General features: G+C 46.0%; 1 protein-coding gene across 2 annotated transcripts in view; it reads right to left on the bottom strand.

Annotated features, from left to right (window-relative positions):
* The window catches only part of PGCKA1 (PDCD10 and GCKIII kinases associated 1), a 98493-nt gene extending 92875 nt beyond the window's left edge, over positions 1 to 5618 (bottom strand). Inside the window, exon 1 of one of the 2 annotated variants that reach the window (XM_088442014.1) lies at positions 5472 to 5618. The gene's annotated coding sequence lies outside the window, so the exon portion shown is untranslated. The remainder of the gene's footprint in view (positions 1 to 5471) is intronic. The other variant, XM_088442015.1, reaches the window with a different exon arrangement.
* Between the last annotated feature and the right edge of the window lie 7893 nt (positions 5619 to 13511).

Raw genomic sequence — 13511 nt, 5'->3', positions numbered from 1 at the left:
GTAGTAGCCCTTACACAAGGTAGGCGGTCTAGCAGAGGCAGCCTGAGGGCCTAGACAAACCGCTACTTTTTCATACAGATAAAAAACCCAAATAGGCCAACGACACATAAGGCATAAGGCAAAACTTTCATGTGTCCAAGGCATAAAAGTGATAAGTAGCTAACTGCACTCCCTGTTGGTCTGCAGATCATCACCAGAGATAGAGAGTTCTACAATACTATGAGGGCAGCCTGGTTGGTGTAATGGTTAGCAGTACTGCCTCACAGCACTGAGGTATTGGGTTTGACTCCCACCACCGCCTTAACTGTGGAGTTTGTGTATTCTCCCCGTGCTGGCGTGGGTTTTATCTGGGTACTCTGGTTTCCTCCCACAATCCAAAAATATACTGGTAGGTTAATTGGCGCTGAACAAAAATTAACCCTAGTGTGTACTGTGTGTGTACTGTAGATGTGATAGGGAATATAGATTGTAAGCTCCACTGGGGCATGGACTGATGTAAATGTTCTCTATAGAGGGCTATGGAATATGTATGTGCTATATAAATTACTGTTAATAAATAAAATAACTGTTGCAAATGGCAAATTAAATTTAGTCTAAAATATAAATAGGCTACAAGGCTACCTACTGTATTCGTTACTATTGGCTATCATGTTGCGTATAATAAATGAGTCATTTACATTTCATTGGATTACAATCATTGGCTCGCCAGGTATGTTGCCGATCCAAATAAGAGCCAAAAGTATGAATGAAAATAAATCTGGTTGAGACAATCTGTGGCTTTTCCAGTTGTAGAACTATAAGTCTCCACAGGCCCCTCCGATCTCAGGGCCTGATTCACTACGGAACGCAAGTGCGAATGCAATAGGGATGACGCATACAGTTCAACTGCGATAGTATGCTAATTCATTGCGATCGCTATGCTGCCACTGCAACACATAAGGACGCCCAATTTACCTTACACACATCTGTAATGTTTAGCAAGACTGCGAAACCATCGGTACAATCGAGCACCATCGCAGCCTCACGCACTTGCACAAACCATGACCATACTCAGAAATTGCTAACTTCCATGCACGCTATGAGTCCTCAGGCTGCGTAGGCCATCGCATTGGATAATTTATGCACGCCTTTGCAATGGCTTTCAAATGCACAAGTGCGTCTGCGTTCGGCCGACCACCCCCCGTCACCACCCACAAACGGCACTTCCTGTCAATCACTCTGAGAAGGGTCTGCTTAGTCATTGCGATCACAGTACCGGTCGCAATGGCTAGTTGACGCACGCACGCGCACTGCGATGCATGCACAAGCGCAGTATGCAACAAACTGCCGATTGCGTGCGTATTAGTAACTAGCGTTCCATGAATCAGGCCCTCAGATCAGATAAAATGAATAGTCTGCTTCAGCAACATGATAACAATGATACAAGTAAAAAGCACGTCACCATCTACTACTAAGGGGATAAATCTATTAAATGGGTCAGCAAGTTCCTATTAACATTGGAATTCAGACTGTCATGAGGAACTAAGCACAAAAACCTTACAGTTATTTAATTGCCTTAGAATTAACCAATTCTAGCCTAGGAGTAAAATGTCTACAGATCTCTTCCTTAGGGTCCGCAGCACCAAGGCAAACCAGCTCTATAGCCTACATAGTCTCTGCATTGCCCTGTCCCTCTAGATTAGATGCTTCCACGAGCAGGACCATTTTAGCCTAATCTTAATTGTTTAATGACCTAATGCCAAATTTACATGGTAGTGAAGTGGTCTCACTCTGGGCATCTTATATAGAAAATTCATTGGTCTGTTTGCTTGTCTGGCGGTTATGCATTCCGACACCCCTGCACCAATTGGGATGAAAGCAATGTGAGGTGGTCCAGTTGGATCCTGGCCAGGTTTTAGTGGGGTTAGGGTCCAGGTCGAACCTCCCGTTGGTGTACGCTGGGCAGAACTTAGACCCAGGGAGCCTGTTCTGGGCCTTCCACTGAATGGATTTGGATGAAAACTTCACAGAATTGAAGGTGGGTGCCTAATGGAATGGTCAAACCTCACGGCGGGTATGTTGGAAGAGCTGCTAAGCTGCTAATTATTTTTAAAATATTGACAGTTACATCCAACTCACTGATAACTTAATAATTTGAAGATTTAAATGAAGGCAGCGCCGGGCACTTCAGCTAGTTTTATATATACCGGATAAACAAAAATCTTTTAAGAGCATTGGCCCAGCTTATGGTTCTTGTAGGACAGAGCAGGGACCATCTCTAACTGCAGCCCTTGGCACTATTTCATCATTTTTTAGATTATATTTATTCTGGGATCAACTCGGCTACGTCTACTATTTTCTCAATAATTGATTTTAAAATAGAGATGTGCGGGTTGGTTTTATTCGGTTCTACAGATGGCGTTGCCTATTGGGTGCAAGCTCTGGAAAATTTGAGGTTTGACCGCATTTTTGCATCCTGTGTCAGGGATTCAATTGGCATTCATGGACAAGTGGAACCTTTATAAAAAGATTTTTGCATGAGTATCTGGTGCCCATTTTGGATTCCTTTCTCCAGCTTTACAAAGCTGGAATCCATATTTGCTGAGGTTTTAGGGTGTGATGTATCAAAGCAGTGAAAAGAGTGAAGAAGTGGACCAGTGGAGAAGTTGACCAAAGCAACCAATCAGCTTCTACCTATCATTTTTATAAAATGTACTAGATCAATGCTACCTTGAAGCTGATTGGTTGCTATGGGAATCTTCTCCACTCGTCCACTTCTCTAGCTTTTTACGGCTTATGGGTAGATGTACTTAGCAAAAGTGGAGAGAGATAAGGGACCAACCAATCAGCTCCTAACTGTCATTTTTCAAACACAACAGCCTGTTAAATGACAGTTAGGAGCTGATTGGTTGGTACTTTAGCTTTCTCCATTTTATCTCTCTCCGGGGCTTAGTACATCTTCCCCTGTGTCTCTTAGGGGAGACGGAACCATGTGTGTGGGGGCACAGCCACGCCATGTTGTGAATTTCAGGCCCTCTCTGCAGATACTGCATCACTGCAAAGCATCAGAGCATTGCTGAATAGGGCATGACCACTTCAGCTTGGTGGAGTGCCTTTGCCTCTGTCAGGCTTGGACACCCCAAACAGGCCCAGGTCTCAGTACTTTGCACTCACCCCCAATCTCAGCGCCAGGGGCGTATCTACCCATTGGCCAGGATGGCACTCGCCAGGGGCGCCGGCCAAAGGGGGGGGGGCGCCATCCGACAGTGCCAACAGCAGCCAATGGGTGGACTGCCCCGCTAGTCCCCCGAGCCCCACAAGTGTAAGGCAGACTGCAGTGAGAGCGGTCTGCCCTGCACAGTTTACAAACAGGCGGCTGTCTGTTTGTTATAGCAGCCAGCCAATGAGAGTTAGACAGACTCTCATTTGCTGCTGCGTCCACAGAGGGAGCCGGCTGGAGCTCACTCATTCCACCTTTCGGCTCTCCAGGCAGCGAGTGATGGGAGAGACGTCATGACAACCCCTTTAGCGAGCGCTAAAGGGGTTATATTTAGTTTGTAAATGGGGCCCTAAATCTGGTGGGCAGGGGAGTTTCAAGAGAGGACGGGGCCCGTGTGCAGTCTCTGTCCCGGGCCCCCTCCTCTCACTCCGGCTGCTGGCAGCACACTTAGCGCAGCGCCACAGCGGTAGACTCTGTCCACTGTACCACTGTACCACCTGCATGCCACAGTCACGCATGTGCCCGTCATCCGCATTGTGACGGGGGCTGCCCCACAGTTCCCGGAGCTCTGGCCAAGCCCCCAGCATGACGAGAACAGAGACATGGGGCCGGATTCTGTAAGGATCGCAATTGCAAAGTTGCACGCAGGCTATAGATATATGTATGCACGCAGGCTATAGATGTATGATGTATGCATGCAGGCTATAGATATATGATGTATGCACGCAGGCTATAGATATATGATGTGTGCACGCAGGCTATAGATATATGATGTATGCACGCAGGCTATAGATATATGATGTGTGCACGCAGGCTATAGATATATGATGTATGCATGCAGGCTATAGATATATGGTGTATGCACGCAGGCTATAGATATATGATGTGTGCACGCAGGCTATAGATATATGATGTATGCACGCAGGCTATAGATATATGATGTGTGCACGCAGGCTATAGATATATGATGTATGCATGCAGGCTATAGATATATGATGTATGCACGCAGGCTATAGATATATGATGTGTGCACGCAGGCTATAAATATATGATGTATGCACGCAGGCAGCTTTGCAATTGTGATCTTTGTAGATATGGTAATGCAGCAGGAGGTATCACGCCTCCTGTGCATTACTTATCCAAGCTGCGTTGTCCAACGCAATGGGTAATGCGCCTGCACATATTCCCGAACACTGATGAATCAGGCCCATGATATGCAACCCCACCCCCGAAATGCACTCACTAGGGGGCGGAGCTGCTCATCAGAGACACAGGGGGGGTGTGTGCTAAATTGCTGCCTTGCACCGGGTGACAAAACTTCTAGTTTCGGCCCTGCCCTTATTAATCGGGCACTGCCACTACATAAAACAAGCTTTATCAATAAAGTTTGCCCACAGAATTTGTACAAGGTGTGCCATGGGTGGAATCTAAACACTAGCAATCCAGATGGACAACTTGTGCCCTACTTCCTGATTGTACCCTGGAGACTCTCACCAAACTCGAAAATGTTAAAGTGGGTTTGGTTTTTATTGGGTGACAACTTTCTAGCCATGAAATATGAGTCTCCGTTTCCTGAACTTAAGGTTTGTACTACTAGTCAGCCACGGCCAATACTCTCTCTAGAGTGACTAATATATACAGCCAATGTGTTTTCTGCATATATTTATTTATAGAAGGCAAACATTTACTCTTGCTCGCCACTGTAAATTCATCACTTACACTAATGACGTATATGTGATCGGTTTCTTAGGGCAACTAACCAGTACTATGAAATAGCAAATTCAGGACAGCAGAACAATATGTGTTTTATATTATCTCTCGCCCAGCAAACGTGTCTCTGTACTCTTCCAGCAAGGAGCTCTGAACTCCCCACAGTCGCCTTGTTACATTATGGTCTCCGAGAATTAATATGCAAGTACAGAATTGTTTATATGGTGAAATATACACAATGATATAAGCTACAGGCTAAGACCCTAAACGTCATGTCATTTATAATATTTTATTTCATAGCAACATTCCTACTGACAATAATAGTGACGTTGTGTACTCTGCAAAGCTGTGACACATTACCATATGCACAAGTAGAAAACATACTGTATATATACTTTATAGACTGCCTTATATCACATAATAGTGCATTATTGGCCTCTCTTTGTTCCTGATACAGGTGTGTCAGAAAACTGCAGTATTTGGCAAATGCAATAAGACACAGGTAAAGCAAACATACAGTAGCACACAAAGCACAGGGGTGTACAGAGAGGTGAAGGGGTACCTTACTAGTATTCTCCTTGCTGCAGGGACAGCTTAATCCTCCTCTGGGAGTATCCCATGGCTGTTTAGCTTGTCATCTAGATTTGAATGTGGAATGAGTGTGAGCTGCCTGAGCAGTCCCAGTTTGCATGACCTCTTACTGGGACGGCAGCTGGTGACACTGGGAGTGGGATCACGTGAGCAGCAGGGAGACATTCTTCCAAACTTCCTCACACTGTGACACAGTGTGACTCTTACCTGCAGGGAGGGTCAGGGGAGCTTACACACTCATGGACACAGGCTGTGCCTCACACAGTGTACACGGAGATTCTTCTGCAGGTGCTTCTATAAAACAAAGTTCTGTACAACAGAGGCTGCAGCAGGTGAGAGTAATAGGAGCTGCCTCACGCAAATGACCTTATACATCTACAGAATGGAGCTACTGTAGACTGGATGATGGCTCCCTAGAAAAACACATCATGGGCCAGGTATTTCGTCGCACAAATTGAAATCGCGGGGAAGAGTCATCTCTCAAAACAATTCCAAAATCCTGGACAATTGTCCCAGCAAAATCAACTTTTTTATTTTCATGCACCGCCCTGAGCAGGGGAAAAGGGAAAGAAAAATCCTTATATTAATGTAAAAATGTCGGGACACAGTGCAGAACCTCTGGTACACCCCTCCCAATGAATAATCATAATAGTATAATTTGCTATTAAAGCAATTTTTCAGGTGATTTTCTCTAAAAAGTTCAAAAAGTAGTTAAATTATGTGGTACATGTATATGGAGGTGTAAATGATGTGGGACATGTATATGGAGGTGTAAATGATGTGGGACATGTATGTGGAGGTGTAAATGATGTGGGACAGGTATGCGGAGGTGTAAATGATGTGGGACATGTATATGGAGGTGTAAATGATGTGGGACAGGTATGTAGAGGTGTAAATTATGTGGTACATGTATATGGAGGTGTAAATGATGTGGGACATGTATATGGAGGTGTAAATGATGTGGGACATGTATGTGGAGGTGTAAATGATGTGGGACAGGTATGCGGAGGTGTAAATGATGTGGGACATGTATATGGAGGTGTAAATGATGTGGGACAGGTATGTAGAGGTGTAAATGATGTGGGACAGGTATGTGGAGGTGTAAATGATGTAGGACAGGTATGTGGAGGTGTAAGTGATGTGGGACAGATATGTGGAGGTGTAAATGATGTGGGGCAGGTATGTGGAGGTGTAAATTATGTGGAGCAGATATGTGGAGGTGTAAATGATGTGGGACAGATATGGGGAGGTGTAAATGATGTGGGACAGGTATGGGGAGGTGTAAATGATGTGGGACAGGTATGGGGAGGTGTAAGTGATGTGGGACAGATATGTGGAGGTGTAAATTATGTGGGGCAGGTATGTGGAGGTGTAAGTGATGTAGGACAGGTATGTGGAGGTGTAAATGATGTAGGACAGGGTTGTGGAGGTGTATGTGATGTAGGACAGGTATGTGGAGGTATAAATTATGTAGGACAGGTATGTGGAGGTGTAAATTATGTAGGACAGGTATGTGGAGGTGTCAATTATGTAGGACAGGTATGTGGAGGTGTAAATGATGTAGGACAGGGATGTGGATGTGTAAGTGATGTGGAACAGGTATATGGAGGTGTAAGTGATGTGGGACAGATATGTGGAGGTGTAAATGATGTGGGACAGGTATGGGGAGGTGGAAATGATGTGGGGCAGGTATGGGGAGGTGTAAATGATGTGGGACAGATATGTGGAGGTGTAAATGATGTGGGACAGGTATGTGGAGGTGTAAATGATGTGGGACAGGTATGTGGAGGTGTAAATGATGTGGGGCAGGTATGGGGAGGTGTAAATGATGTGGGACAGATATGTGGAGGTGTACTACACCACCAGATTTGTTGATTTCTCTGTAAAGCATAAAGTTGATATGTGTGTTTTGCACAGAAATGTGGCCGCTTGCTGTGACTTGCGGGTGCGGCATTCCCTGCGAGGCCATGTCCATAACTGCGAGGCTACAACCCCTAACCATGAGGTCACAGCCCCTAATTTTGGGTGTGCAGAGGTCCCTCTTCCTGAGGTAAAGAAGATGGGAGGTATGACAATAGCGGGACAATGTCCAATGCCTGAAAATAAGCAAATTACGCCCGCAAGGTCACGAGGTGCTCGTAGTCATATCAGATACATGCTCAATGCTGTTTAGAAACCAATTCATCAACACATACACAGTGGGAGAATTCCGGTGTTCGTCTTGTGAACACTTGTGAATACGTGCAAAGTAGGGATGTGCGCCGGACCATTTTTGTCGGATTTGGATTTGGTTCTAATTCGTCGTCCGGATTTGGATTTGCCAAACTGCGGTGACTGGCTTTGGATTTGGATTTGGATTTTTTTACAAAAATTGACAAAAAAAGCTAAAATCACATAAATTGGTCTTTTTTTTCTTCCTAGAGTATTATTAACCTCAATAACATTAATTTCCAGTCAATTTAGACCATATCACAGCTTATAATATTGTTTTCAACATTATTGGCCAAAGGTTGCAGTGAGCTGACTGGTTACTAAGCGACAGAGCAGCGGCACAACGACACAGACACCACAGTATAAAGCACATCTATGACACATTGCCACACAACAGTGGCAGAAATGAAAAGTAGTGCACCCACCCAGTGGGGTACGGCCAGCAGAATCACAGTACTTGTTTACATAGTGGGCTACGGCCCAAGGAGTCACAGTGCACAATCTTATTCACATTACACCGCACATAGGGCCTGATTCACATTACACCATAAAGTAGTGTCTCTTATTTATGTTACGACACACAGTAGTGCCCCTTTTACACAATGCCCACAGTAGTGACCCTTTTACACAATATCCACAGTAGTGCCCCTTTTACACAATGCCCACAGTAGCGGTGTCCCTTACACAATGCCCCCAGCAGTGGTGCCCCCTATGCAGTCCCCTTCGTAGTAGGGTCCCCTATGCAGTGCCCACAGTAGAACGCCCCCCATTAGCAGGCCCCCCAGTAGTATGCCCCCCATTAGCAGGCCACCCAGTAGTATGCCCCACAATAGCAGGCACCCCCAGTAGTATGCCCCCCATTAGCAGGCCCCCCCCAGTAGCAGGTCCCTCAGTAGTATGGCCCCCCCAGTAGCAGACCCCCCACCAGTAGTATAGCCCCCCCCAGTAGCAGGCCCCTCAGTAGTATGGACCCCCAGTAGCAGACCCCCCCAGTAGTATAGCCCCCCCCAGTAGCAGGCCCCCCCAGTAGTAGAGCCCCCCCCCAGTAGCGCCCCCGGCCCTTGCACAAGTAAAAAAACAACAACAAACTTACCTGTATCCCCGCTCCCGCGCCGTCCGCTCTGCTGTCACACGCTGAGGAGGGAGCCGGAAGACGGAGCTCATGAGTGAGCTCCAGCCAGCTCCCTCCATGCAGCAGCCAATGAGAGTCTGTGTGACTCTCATTTGCTGCTGTAACAAACACACAGCTGCCGCTGGCGGCTGTGTGTTTGTGTCTGTGTAGGGCAGAGCGCTATCACAGCGCTCTGCCCTACACAATAGGAGACCTGATGTCGGATTCTCTAGTGAGAATCCGACATCAGGCGGCCGCCGTTCGGCCCCGAACGGGGATCCGAGTCAGGCGGTGAACACCCGAACAGGGTTCGGGTGGACTCGGATCCCCAATGTTCGGAGCGGTTCGGATTCCATAGAATCCGAACCGCTCATCTCTAGTGCAAAGTAGTTTCGTAAATGGCTCCTAGGAGTTATCAATGGGAAAGTGATCTGCCATAGTCACTTTGAGAAATACATGTCATAGTTTATATAAAATTGCTGGCCTGGAGAAGGTTTCTCTTGGTGGCATGCAGTGTACCCTCAAGAGATACACTGTTATTTACGGCGTATGTGAACGGCCACGTGCTGGACAACCTAAGGTAACCACGAAACAGGAGGACAAATTTTCAGTGTGTTTCAAACAGGACAGATTTCAAATAGCTTGCCAGATCCGTGCTGCTCTGATGGAAACGAGGAAGAAAAGCTTGTCAACCGTGACAATTGTCGAAGCTGGATTATTGGCTGAGACAAGATCAGTTTAAAATTGAATCGCAGCGACACCATCTTGCGACTGGCCGCAAGACGCCATTTTGCAAAATGGCCGCCTAAGCGCCATTTTAGATAAACTCACATTTTAGTACATGTGGCGATAATACCATTAGCATCATGCGAATGCATCTGTGACCATCACCATAGCTGACGGCGATTCACTAAAAGCCTATTTCATTACTTTACGTATTATAAAGGATATATTCCAGAAATGGCTTTACAGTATTGCATTAGAGCAAGTGGCCAGGTGACAACTGGCTTGTGTAGATAAGCTTCCTGCATAGTGTTTGCCCACTACGGGTGGTCTGGCTAGAATACATTAGCAAGCTTCCTGCAATGACATGATTTCAAAGGCTAGAGTGTCACCTTAGGTCTGTCTCTTGTAGCTGGGATATTTTGCATTTTCACACAAGAGACCAGGAGAATAAAGAGTTTTCTTTCCTTTGAACATAGGAAAGCAGAGGACATGTAGAACTATCTGGCCCAGCATGTCACGCTGCTAAGATGTTAGAGTCAAGCGCACCCATCTTCATCCACACATTAATACGTCTTTATATCAAACCCCGAATACTCACACATTACATATTCACATATAAGGTTTAATAAGCTTTAAAGTATATGATTTAAGTTGGTTCAGTTAGTTTAAATGCTGTGAAATAAAGATATTTGATAACTTAGGTTCTGTACATGATAAGAAAGCAGTGTTTGGGTCCGTACTGATGTGTACTCTTTCAACAGAATTCCGGTACTATCGGTGTGGAGATCGCATCGTGCATTCTCAAGTTATGGATCACAGAACCTACAAGCAACAAAATGTTTTATTTCATGAACAACTGTTAGGATGTTATAGAGGGCGTGATTAGAAAGATCCCCAGCTGTTAGAGGCAGGGAGAGTCTATTTGAACCAGCCTGTTAAATGTGCTGTAACATATGCTTCTCCTCTGGGAACCAATGATATCAGCAACAGACTTCCGTATTGTCTTGTTTATTCTGGGGGGGGGTATAAATATGAGTGCACGAATGCTGGTCTTCAGTCTTCATGCTGAACGCTGTATGACTAAGGGTCTCTTGCTGATGCCTATCTCCGGGTCCGGAAGCGCCTACGTATGTATACTGTACTTGGGGTCTGTATAATTTACTTTTGCGCCTAAATTGTGTGTGTCTCTCTCTCTCTCTGTGCGTCTCTCTCTCTGTGTGTGCCTCTCTCTCTCTCTGTGTGCCTCTCTCTCTCTCTCTCCCCCTTTCATCTGTGTGTGCCTCTCTCTCTCTCTGTGTGCCTCTCTCTGTGTGTGTGCCTCTCTCTCTCTGTGTGTGCCTCTCTCTCTCTGTGTGTGCCTCTCTCTCTCTGTGTGTGTGCCTCTCTCTCTCTGTGTGTGTGCCTCTCTCTCTCTGTGTGTGTGCCTCTCTCTCTCTCTGTGTGTGCCTCTCTCTCTCTGTGTGTGCCTCTCTCTCTCTCTCTGTGTATGCCTCTGTCTGTGTGTGTGCCTCTCTCTCTCTGTGTGCCTCTCTCTCTCTGTCTCTCTCTCTGTGCCTCTCTCTGTCTCTCTGTCTCTCTCTCTGTCTCTCTCATTGTATTTATTTGCGCTTATTGATCATAGCGTGTAACTGACTGTACATTTACTTGAATAATACTTTGTACTTCGGAACCACATGTTCTGAGTCTGGAGTCTCTATTTATTGTATGACTGCGTACGCAAATTAGCGTCATCCTTAGAGGTTTATAGGAAGGATTTTAGAAGGTACAGGCAGGGGTATATAGAGGATCATTTTAATATCAACACAGTCAATTGTCACCTTGTAGCCGGTGGCTTGGAGGGATGTGCTGCAGCCCAAAAACCATAGTGCAGGCCCATAAATAAAAAGAGGAGGCTAATGTGGGCAAAAGAGCACAGGAACTGGACCACTAGTCAGTGGAAGAAGTTTTTTTCACAGACAAACTGAAGTTTGAGGTGTTGTGGTCCAAGAGGCACGAGTTCGTTGGTCGTGCAACAGTTGAGCACATGTTTCCTGCTTGCATTCAGCCTACAGTCAGGCATGGAGGAGGTTCCATTATGGTCTGGGGATGTTTCGGAAGTGGTGCATATTGTGACTTCGTCAAAATTGCAGGAATCATGGACTCCAAACGCCAGCACCGTATCCGGATGGCAGTGCGCCCTATGCAGCACTGCCACCCCTTTCACTTCCCGCCAGCCCCCCTCCTCCCCCTGAGCGCTTACCTTTCCCTCTAGGAGGTGGAGGGCGGATGGGAACCTTTGCCGGCGTTCTTGGTACGCCATGCACCACTGCAGGAGGTCTCTTCCTGCAGACCTTCTGAGCCGGGAAGTGTGCGGCCGGTGACCTGAGAGGATTCCGCTCTGTGTGGAGGCACCGGTCACACCACCCACCCTACGGCCTGCCAAACGCTACCATAACATCCTGGTGTGCCATGCCATCCCTCCCAGCACCTGCCTTATTAGTCGTGGTTTCATACTACAGCAAGTAACGAGCCAAAATCACCTCTGGAAGTTGCTACAAGACAAGTGCGCTGCAATCGGTAACCTTAGACAAGCTGACTGACAGAATGCCAGACGTTTGCACAGCTGTAATCACTGCTAAGAGTGGATACTGTAATGAGAGAAAAATGTAAGGAAATAAAAACTTAGTTTATATGTAAACAATGAGTATGAGTACGAAATCAGTTTATTTGCCGAAATAAATATATATCAATCACAGATGTAGCTTCTTTTGTTCATTACTTTCTGAAAAATTGACGATTTGAAATTAATGAGCTGTAGTGTGTGTGTGTGTGTGTGTATATATATATATATACAGTATATATATATATATATATAAAAATTTATTACAGTATAAAGATAGTATAAGTACTATTTCCCTTTAAAAAATAATTATAATAGTAATGCTGCTTATAGGAGACATCTAGGTACAGTTCCTTAAATCGTGCATGACACGTGTACCATACTATGATATTCTGCACTGATTTATTCTACTGCATCACTGGAATTTCCCAGTATAACACTGCAGGAAAGTCAGCTCCTATAGCAGTGAGTATCGTTAATTTTTCTTGCTTGCTGGGGGACTGAGTTATACTGGAAGCATGAATCCAGCAATATTCTGTAAATGGATACCTCAGCTAGGTCTGTGGCTCGTATCAACTAACCTTTATGGCATAGATGAGTTAGATTAAAAATTAGCTACTCCCTGGAAATGTATTAACTAGGCTCATACAGTAGTTGGGTGCTTTCTCAGCCATTCAATTTTGAGGGACCTTGGCTATTAATTAAACTAGCCCAGTCCGTGCGGTCACAGAATGTTTGTAGCAGCACCTAAATGAGTTGGGGTATCAGGTAACCAGCTTCTTTCACACTGACTTCACTCGCATTATGGGGAACAAATTTCAAGTTTAAATGGAATTGAACATAGAACCATTATTCTATAGACACTGCCAGACCCCAAATATAGCAAAAGAAAAACCTCACAAAGGGGCCCATTTTTCAACGATCGCTTTTGCAATGCGACATGGGTGCGATATTAGCGCCCATGATCGCACTGCACAATGTGATGATAGCGCTGGGATGTATCAAATAGCATACACAGGGACAGGGGCTCCAAAAGGAACCTTATACCTGTGATGTGCTCAAGGTGCAGATACCACATCAGCTGCATATTCACAGGGCCGGCTCTAGGGGTGTTCGACCAGTGCGGTCGCACAAGAGCGCCACCCCTAGAGAGTGGCACACTTCCCCAGCATCCCGATTTCAGCGGGACAGTACTGTCCCGCTGCTCCATCCGCGGGCCAAAGTGGCCCGCGGGTGGTCTAATTGGGAGGTTGGGGACCCCCACTGCCGCAGCTGTGCGGCAGTGCCGGAAACCCGGAGTGTGAATGGATGACGCGCGCATGCGCGCGGCATCCATTCACTGATGGAAGAGGGCTGGGGGAAGC

This window comes from Taudactylus pleione, unplaced genomic scaffold, assembly GCF_031769625.1.
Source record: "Taudactylus pleione unplaced genomic scaffold, aTauple2 ptg000302l, whole genome shotgun sequence".
In the NCBI taxonomy this organism is placed as follows: domain Eukaryota; kingdom Metazoa; phylum Chordata; class Amphibia; order Anura; family Myobatrachidae; genus Taudactylus; species Taudactylus pleione.
This window is presented reverse-complemented; position numbering and strand designations above follow the sequence as displayed.